Source organism: Aythya marila, assembly GCF_965140915.1.
Source record: "Aythya marila genome assembly, chromosome: 6".
Lineage (NCBI taxonomy): Eukaryota > Metazoa > Chordata > Aves > Anseriformes > Anatidae > Aythya > Aythya marila.
In genome coordinates, this window is record NC_139047.1 from 31,517,004 (window position 1) to 31,526,697 (window position 9,694).

The following is a 9,694-nucleotide window of genomic DNA, read 5'->3' on the forward strand; positions in this document are numbered from 1 at the left end:
TCGCTCTCTGCCACTTTTTAGGGTTTTGTGCCCCTCCGAGTGGGTTTGCAAACCCTCCGAGTGGGTTTGCAGGAGGGCAAGCCGCAGGGGTGCAGGAGAGGAGGTTTCTCCAGCAGTGTCACTGCTGCTGTGCTCGCAGCTCAGCAGCCTGTCTGCACGCCGTGCATCCACAGCAGTGCTACACAGGGCTTTGTCCTCCACTCATTTGAAGCTGCTGCTTCAGAGGAATAACAAGAAAAAGTGCTTTTGTGACCACCAGCAGCAGGACGGTGCTGGTGCACGTACAGAAGTTACAGGCTGGTTGCACATCTGTGCACGCTGCAGGTGGCAGGGCCATTTCCAGGAGCTTCCCTCTCCTGGAAGAAAAGGCTTCCAGGGGCAACTTCTCAGCTGCAGGGGGAGGGACAGTCCCCACCGGTGTGAGAAAGATGATCCTTTTCGGAAATGGGTGGTATGAAGCGAATATCAGGGATTGGACCCTCTGACTGTGAAGGTCCCATCCATCCCCACGTTGGCTGCACAGCACAAAAGCAAAGCAGAGAACAAGACTGCCAGGTTTTTAAAATCTTTATGGCAGTAATAAATTAGCAGCAATTATCCAGTAGATAAAGAGATAGTGTTTAAACCACTTGGTATGGGGCTTTTCTGGACTCACACACCTCCCATTTAGGCAGCAAGCCTCTGGCTTTGTGGGGCAGGAGTCTTGTACCTGCAGGCAGGGGCAGCCCAGTGCCCTGAGCTCAACAGGGAAACAAAGCCCACACCTCCATCCTGCACCCTGAGGTGCAGGATCTGTCCACCCAGCGCCCAGCCGATCCTCTTTCCTTGCAATACAAAGGTCTCGGAGGTCTAACCTAAGGTTTTCCAACCTTAAAGATCCATTAAGAACAGCTATGGCTGCAGCATCTGAGCCAGCACTTTCCTTGTCTCTGCTTAGCCAGGGATTCCCTTCCTACTGCACAAAGAAAGCCTCAGAGATGTGGGGTGATTTTTAAAATGTGTATCCCACAGCCCTACACACTCTCGCTGGGTCCAAGCCATACATGCAATCTCCACTTTCCCACTGGTGTACAATTTTCTTGGCACTTTCCTTGCAACAGGTGGGCTGCAATGTAAAGCAACACAATGTGACTGCTTCACTCTCGACTAAGAAGAAAGATTTACTGCAGAAGACACATTGCTTGCAGTTTTATGGAGATTTCTTATCTAAAGCCATGTAACACCCTATGGCGGGGGTCCACAACCTTGAGAAAGTCTCAGAACATCCAAACAAATGTTTCCAAGCAGGAAAGGAGCCAAGTTACCATGTCTGCGCACAAAACCAGGACGCGGAGATGGGAAATGTAGCTGAGATCACATGGTGCTATAACCCCACTTCGCCTGTCTGGGGTCCAAAGAACCTTACGTAATTCAGCCAGCCCTGGAAAGGAGAAGATATCTGGGATGAAAAATGACTTTCCAGGTGCCCTGGACAATGTGCTGGCTGTGCAGGCTCAGACAGCTTGCTGCGCTCTGTCCTCAAGCTAATCATCGGCGTCTCCATCCAAGAGGTGGCCAAGCCTGTAACATGCTCTCAGGAGCAGCAGCTATGGACCTGACCACATCATTGGGCAGGACAGACACAAGGTATCATGTAGAGAGAACGAGCAGCCTGGAATGGACGTGGATGACCTGCCCAGGGTGGTTTACTTTGGTGCTCTGCATGGGGATGCAGCTGGGTGGAGGGAAAAACAAACCCCTCCACCAACGCATGGGCAACGCTGCAACACACCGAAGACATCGTGAGCTACAACCACTAAACAGCAAGGCAACACCAATAAATCTTAATGCGAGGGCTGATAAAGTGTAAAACACGACATAAAATATGATGCATGGGTTAGCATGGAGCTTGCGAGTCTCTGATCTGTTCCCACGGGGGCAAATTCTGGCTGATTTTGCTGATGGAGCTCAAAGCAGGCCAGCTGCCGTCACCCAGGCTGAAGCCGGCCTCATGGCTCTTATCTAAATAATTCCTAGTTATTAATAACTTTTATAGCCAATATGTAGGACTGAATGGCGTGTGCTTTTTCAGTGAGGATGAGCCATTCAATCACGTAAAGCCTTGCCTAAGAGATGTTGCTAGATGAATCATTTAGGTTGATTGAGGGCTGTGTAAGTGATATATTAAAGATGTGCCAAGCAACATTCCTTGATGGGGAAAATTATGTGTTTTCTGGCAGATTCATAAGCCGAGGAATTCATCTGTGGGTTGTTAAGGAGATTATTGTCTGGTATGTGTGTATATACATGGGAATGGGAATACCAGTCAGTCCAGTCTAATAGGGATAAGCAAAATAATCTGGTTTTACTGAAGCGAAACTGTCACCCAGGATGATGCTGGGCAAACTTTTAACTTATCAAATCAAACTGACTCTTGCTGTAACTCATACCAAAGAGAAATTTGGTCCATGGACATCAGAGACAGGAACTAGGTTGGACAGGACCATCAGAGCTGACAGTGAAAGTTGTATCTCCTTTATGGCAAGAACATGGCTAGCTGGGGACCATCGAAGGAAAGGCTCTCTTATTTTGCTCCATACATTTAAAAATCCCAACAACAACACTCCTCCACTTGAGGCAGCACAAGCTGTGACTTAAAACCAACCGACCCCAAGGACAAAAAATGAATTTTGAACCCACAAGAAAATGTTGCTACCTGCGATGACTTCCCAGGGCAAGCCAAAATACCTCCAGGTTCATATACAATTCATACACATTTTTTAAGCCCTTGTTTTTTTGTTTCCACTTTGCTGGACCCCCCCTTCTATTGTACCCCACACTTTCTCCTTTCAAGCTCATGTTGCCCTGCCCATGCTTCCTTTCTGCACAGGTTCAGTATGGTCTCCGTTTGGATTTCCATTCATTTCTTTGGGATGCCTTTTAAAAGGCTTCAGTTTATGCAAACCTGTATCTCCAATTATGAATTTCAAATATGAAACATGAAGACAGCACTGAAATTAGCGGTGTGCTGTACAACTTGTGCTTCCATTATCACTTCCCCAAGTGACCACTTCATACCACTTTCAAAGCAGAGTTGGTCTGTTTATTGTCTCATGTATTTCTTCTGCAGAATTTCCTGGTTTATGGTTTTTACTTTTCCATGCCCTCATATCACACTGTCATTTCATCACTCTCCAAAGAAGGATTTTAAACTACTGCTTACTTTCCCTACTGTGTCCAACGGGGCAGTAATGCAGACCAGGGTGCGTATTGATGGACAATGAGCCGGGTGGTGTGAGTGTCTGCCTCCTCCCCGATATTCCCCCTCAACCTCTGGCCTCCTGCCCCACTGCCTTCCCTGTCCCTACCCAATCCTGTGACACTGCACCCCCGAATTGTGACACCGCATCCCTGGCTGTGATGTGACACTCCAGCCTCCAGAGCACCATGCATCGGGTCCCTGCCCTCACCCTGCACCCACCTACCGGTCACACATGGAGGGGAAAATCCACCTTGGGATGTTTCTCCCTAATATTTTTCTCCCTGTTACACTCTTCTTGGGGCCGGGCTGCAACCGAGGGTGCTGTTCTCCCCAGAGACACAATAATTAACATTATGAGATGTGTGGCATGGACAAATCCTGCAGAGAAAGAGGCCAAAGAGCTCACAGATGGGGAGCGTATGGTTGTGTCAGTTGGATGAAGGAGCAAACGAGAGAGGCTGGCTCTCCAGCCCATTTACTCAGCAGCTCAGTGCTCAGCAGCACTCGGGTACTTTGGCCGTCTCACCCTATTCTTTATGGGGTTATTGTGGCCATTACATATCTCACTTTCACATTACCCATTATGGCTTTGAGTGATGTTTAAAGTGAACTTCAAACAAAGCTCAGTTGCCCGATACTGCCAAGGACACTTTAATAGGCAGGATCTTGGGCAAGGCTTAATCTTTGGAGAAGAACTCTGTGTGTGGGTACAACTCCCAGTCTGGGCTGCAGACCTCTCACCTTGCACCAGTAGGGTGGGAATGGTTTGATCTTACTCCACCAGGACAACAGATCTGGTTTGGATGCTGCCCTGGCCACTGATGAGAAACTTTTCTGGCTCACTCTATGGAGAAGATGCAGTGAGATGAATTCCCTGCCAGATAACAACATTAGGTCTGCAGTGGTGAGCCCACACAGAGGGCTCTGGTGGACAAGCCTTAAGTGAAGGATATTTCCTTATGGTGATGTCAGTACATATACAGTAATTAAAGGCTTTGGTTTTGGAAGGCTGTGACTACCTAGCTTCCCAACATATATCTGGTGCATTTCTACCACCATGAGGGCGATGATGCTGGGCTTTCCCCTTCGTGTTTCTCCCCAGCAGAACAATCAAGTTTAATCAAAGTGCCCAGCACTCACCTGGTAAAGAAGCAAGTTATGTCCTCCTAGTCTGTCTCCAAACCACCTCCTCTGAGGCAAGAAGTCTGAAGCCCTCAGCCGCCGGCCCAGCTAACATCTTTCAGCTACTCATCGGGAGCATGCATTCCTCGGGAAAGCACGATAAACCCGGCACTTAACAAGGCTCGCAAACCAACCACACAGCTGGGCGAGACATTTGGTGCCTCCGACAGTAAAGAGAGGAATGCTTTGAAGACTGGGCTTGTAAGGCTGAGCTCTGGCGGCTCGCTCCGGAGCAGCCCGGCAAGCGGCCGGGGCGGCCGGGCCGAGCTCAGCCTTTACGACTCAGCAGCCCCAGCACTGCCCTGCCCGGGATCTGCATGCATGGGGCCTCCCGTGATTTATATTTATCCCCCACTCGGCTCCTCACACTCTCTGAGTCCGCCAGGGCTCTGTTCCACATTAACTCACCGGCAGGTTGCAAAGCAGCTGCTCCCCCAGAGAAGCTTTTTAATAGGGACCCTGCACATTGTCATCTCCTGCCACCCCCTGCTCCTTCCGGCCATGCTCTGCTCCTCTGAGTCTTCACTCCAGTCAACCTCATGATTTATACTTATTTATTTACTTATTTACTTTTGACAAGGTGCAGCATTATGCCACTTGAAGAGCAAAGACCCAAGCCAGCAGGGAGAGCAGGAAGATGCTGGGTCCCCACCTGCATTCCCACATTGCCCCATTTCTACCTCTGGTGCCCAGCAGTGCTGAGCTTTTTCTATTCCCACAGCCACAGGGAGCCTGCAGCAGCAGACCCAGGAGGGTCTTGAGTTGCAAATGCTCTCAGTGGCTGACCAATACCGGGTACTCTGAGAAAAATATCTGCTTTTCTCAAAACTGCTTCCTCTAAAATGATCCCTAAATTATAACCCACTACAGGTGATGGATTATTTCACTGAGCACAAAACCAGGAGGTTTAGAAATAACTTTTTTTTTTTTTTTTTTTTTTCCTGAAGATCAGTGAGTATTCACCATGCTATTAGCATAGTGCCTGCATCTTTTTCACCTGCAAGATGCCCTTTTAGTAATACCTTTCATATATATATATATATGTACGTATAGATATATAACTATATTTTACAGAATACCTCTGAGACCCTTACTTGAAAAAGCAGCATGATGGCCAGCTGTGCAACATCTTTGGGAAATGTGGAGTGATATTTTGATATCTGGACTTTGCATGGAACATATTTAGGCACAGGGAAGATTCTGTCTTTTCAGAAGCAACACGCACACACCAAAAAAAAATAAATAATAATAATAAAAAAAAAAATCCAACCTTTCCTTATCCACCCCGGACTTCTTTGGGCACTTGCCAGCAGAGGCAGAGCACCTGCAGCCCGGGCCGGGCCGAGCCCCCCGCAGGCTGTGCCGCTGGCGCCGCGCCGCCAGGTGGGGATGCTGCAATGCCGAAGAGCCGCTGGCCCCAGCGCCTTCCCCCTGCGAGCTGAGGATTTTCTGGCAGCAGAAAGCTAGGTAGTACTTCGTGTCTCAGCCCTGTGCACCTCGCCTGGCTCCCGGGGAGGTTATCCCCCTGAGCGTCTCCCTGCAGCATCACTGCATGATGAGGGGTGGAAAATATCAGAGAAATAGCAACCGAGTGGTCCCGGAGGCAGCTGAGCTTCTCCTGTCCCCTTGGCTGCTTCTGGGGCTGGGGTGAGCGAAGATACAGCAAGAGAAGTCAGGTTGTCTCTCCTTCTTTCCTAGAGCAAGGTGACACCGCCGTCATGGCAAGGTGATGGATTTCGAGCAATTAAGGGATTTTCTTCCTCTAGCGGCTCAGCTGGGCTGGAAAGCTCAGCACTTCATGCTCCTGCTGACTTTGACTTGTTTTCCAAAGAGGCAGAAGCCACAGCGAGAGCAACTCCTGTGTGGGGGCTGCGAGTCATGGCTCCTTAAATAGCTCAGGATGGGTTGAGGAGCCCTGCTTTTCAGGGCAGTGTGGAGTTGTAGGTTACAGGAGGCATTTCCCCCAATACACGGTCCGCTGCTGCCCGTTCTGCCCCTGGGTTTTGGAGCAGGATGCTGCCCACCAGCCCCTGCCAGGAATGGGGTGTCCCACACAAAAGGTAGGGGCAAACAGCAGCTGGGGAGCTTCAGGGGATTAATAAAGTACCTGACAGCCTAGAAAAGAGAAGTGGGAACTTGATTATAGTCTTCAAATATGTAAGAGGTTATTATAATGAGGGCAGCAGTCAATTGCTCTCCATAGCTACCAAGGGTAGGACAAAAAGGAAGGAGCTTAATGTTTAGCAACAGAGCCTACTAGTAGGCATTTGGGAAAAAAAAAATAAATTCTTTCTATCCTTTCTAACTGTGAAGGTCATTAAGCATTATGACAGGTTATCTAGGGAGGGCTTGGAGCCTATGGTCTTTGAGTTTTAAAAGCAGATTGCACAAATGTCTGTCAGAAATCATCCTAAGACTCTTGCAGATCAATGCTTTTTGCTTTTGTGATTTTTAAGGCTGCCCTGCACCAGGTCTCACCTTCGCATATCACGACCCCAGAGACAAGACTTGGTAGAGGGGACATCTGGGTCTGGGGAGCATTTTCTGGAGCATCACCCATGCAGGCATGGTTCTGCAAGCCTTTCTGACAGCATGTCTCAGCTTCTCTATCCAATTTGTTTATTTCATACATTGCCCCATGCATGATCCCACAACTCTGTTTCAACCCAATATTAATGTTTTGGACATGATAGAACAGTTGCATTCTAAAAGCAAGGAAGAAAGTTAGCTCTGCCTGCTATTTTATTTGTAAACAGCTGAGGAGATGAAGCTGTTCTTCAGCAACTGCTTTGTTGCTGGGTCTGGCTGTGCCCATACAAAACACCATGTCCAGCAGTTTATTCCACATGGCTTTATTCTTTTTCTCACTGCTGTGGTACGAAACACTAACGTCATGGCTAGGTTTAGTGTCATTGGCAGGAGCTGGGATTCCTTTGCCATACTGCTGTAAAGCTGTCCCAGGCAATTTATACAGATCAGACTATTAGAGATAATTTTTCAACTGAGAACTATGCTAAGGAGGGGGCCCAGGTGCTGGTAGGAAGGAAAGACACCCTGCAAATCTGCCGGGGTCAGGGAGCACTTGCAGACCCGAGCTGTCCCTAGCAAGCCCTGTGCCCCTGCCCAGGCATCTGCCCAGTGAGTGCTGCAGGGCACATAAGCACTGCCCGCTCAGATGGAGCAGATCTTTTCTTGGTATAATTCCTGTACATCTGCCCAAGAAGCCTGCAGCAGTGGGTAGGAAACAGAAGTTTCTCTAGACCATGGAGGCACGAGGTGGTGGGGTTCCTCAGCCTCCATGTAGCAAGTTACCAAGGCCAAACAGCAAGAGCAGGTTGGTGTGGGAACCCAGCACCCACCATGGCAGAAGTAGAGCTCAGGAAGTCCTTTTCACTAAAAGATCCAGCATATCCATATGGGCAGGTCCACCATGGCTTCACAGAAGAGAAATCCAAGCCCATGGAAAGCTGCTGGGCTGTTCCCACTCTGCCCAGCTATGCTGCTATCTCCCACCATAGGCTTCAGAAACACCACGCATCACCAAAGCTCACCTCATTGCTCCAAGACATAAACCTGGAGCAACTTGCAGCATGGCAGCTGTGCAGATGGGAGCAGGCTGAGCGTCTGACAGAGAAAGAGAAAAGAAGTTGCTGAAAAATACCAGCAAGTTCAGTTCTCCTCCAGCTCCGGCCAAGTCTGCTGCTGTGGGACAGCGCTGTCGCCAGGTATCTGGAAAGTGTCAGTTTAACATGATGTGCTCATGGCTTGAGCTTTATAAGGGTTTTAAAATATATATAAAGGGTATAAAATGGTAAGTCTGAAGATTTTGCTTCAAGATAGCCATTTGCAAATGAGCCCAAGTTGTCACCTATGTCTGAAAGCTGTTTCTGGTGTTTGGCTTGTCACTTCTATGTGAGGATTTATCCTAGGATGTCACCTTTTTCTATTCTTTTGATTTATAGAATATGCTCAAAAAGTCAGAAGAGTGTTCAATGATCCAGCTAGTTTAGATTCTTGTCATCAGAGCACTGAATTTGTGGTGAAGGCCTCACCACACACCTGAAGATTTGGAAACCTGGATGATGAAATTTCCTGGAGGAGCAACACGTTGGGCAGATGCCATACAGGTCAGCCCCTGGCACCCAGCTCACACCTCAGAAGGTTCCTGAGACTTATGAACATTGATCTCCAGCAGCAGGGAATGTGGAGGAGTTCAGACAGAAGACAAAGTGAGCTGCTGGTAACAAGGACAGAGCTAACAGAGTGGCCCGGAGAAGCCCTTACCCGGAGGTAGCCCAGCCAGGTGCCACCCCCACCCCACACTCCGAAAAGAGAACTGCCCCTGGGAAAATAAACTGTTTTCTTATGTTGTTCTTTTTACTTCTCTGTATCTTTAGCAAAGGCTCCACCAATGACTTCTGCTCATCTCAGCTCTTTTTCTTCCTCAAGCGGAGCTGGGGTGGCTCAGGACAGTGATCGCGGAGGACTTTCTCCTCCATCAAAACTCTCAGCAGCTAAACAGGGAGAGAGCTAACAGCGTAGTCAAAATGGAAACTGCACTTACTCCTTTGTACCTTAAATCAGCACTGGCCCCTTTGCTGCTCATGACAGCCCTTCATGGCTGCAGGCACAGGGCAAGGAGGTGCTACCTCCTGCTAGCTCCATTCACCACCCCAGAAGACAGATATACCTATCAGACAGGCCTTGTCTTCAGAAATCCTACAGGACTTGCTTTTTCTTGTCTGTAAGTTGCCTGATAAACTATACCCTTTTGTGGCCAAGTTTCTCAGAGTGTGCCTGCAATGGTGCATCTTCATCCATCAGCCTCTTTACATTAATCGTGCCCTTTGCACCTAGTTAAAATGTATTTCATGGAGGTTTTCTATTCTAATGTTATTTTAAAGCAAGAAGGGTCTTGTGGGGCAGGCGGTATGAAAATATAATAGTGTATGAACGAGGAGTGGGAGGGAAGGTCACTCGCCTGTTATTTGTAGCACAATACCTGATAAGAGGTCATTAGGCATTCAAAGCCACTGAAGGACTTTAATTAAAAATGGAGCTTTGAGAGCCGGGTAGAGTCTGCTGAACAGACTTTCAGAGCAAAAAGACAGAGAGAGGGAGGGAAAGAGAGCGGGAGTGGACCAAAATGACAATGAGCTTAATTAAAGTCAGGAGGAAGCCCATGAAACTCATTTCCGTACTCCCAGGTTGTTTTTTTCCTGGTGCCCTGGAGCTGCAACATCTTCGTGTCTGCCCAGCACAGAGGCCACG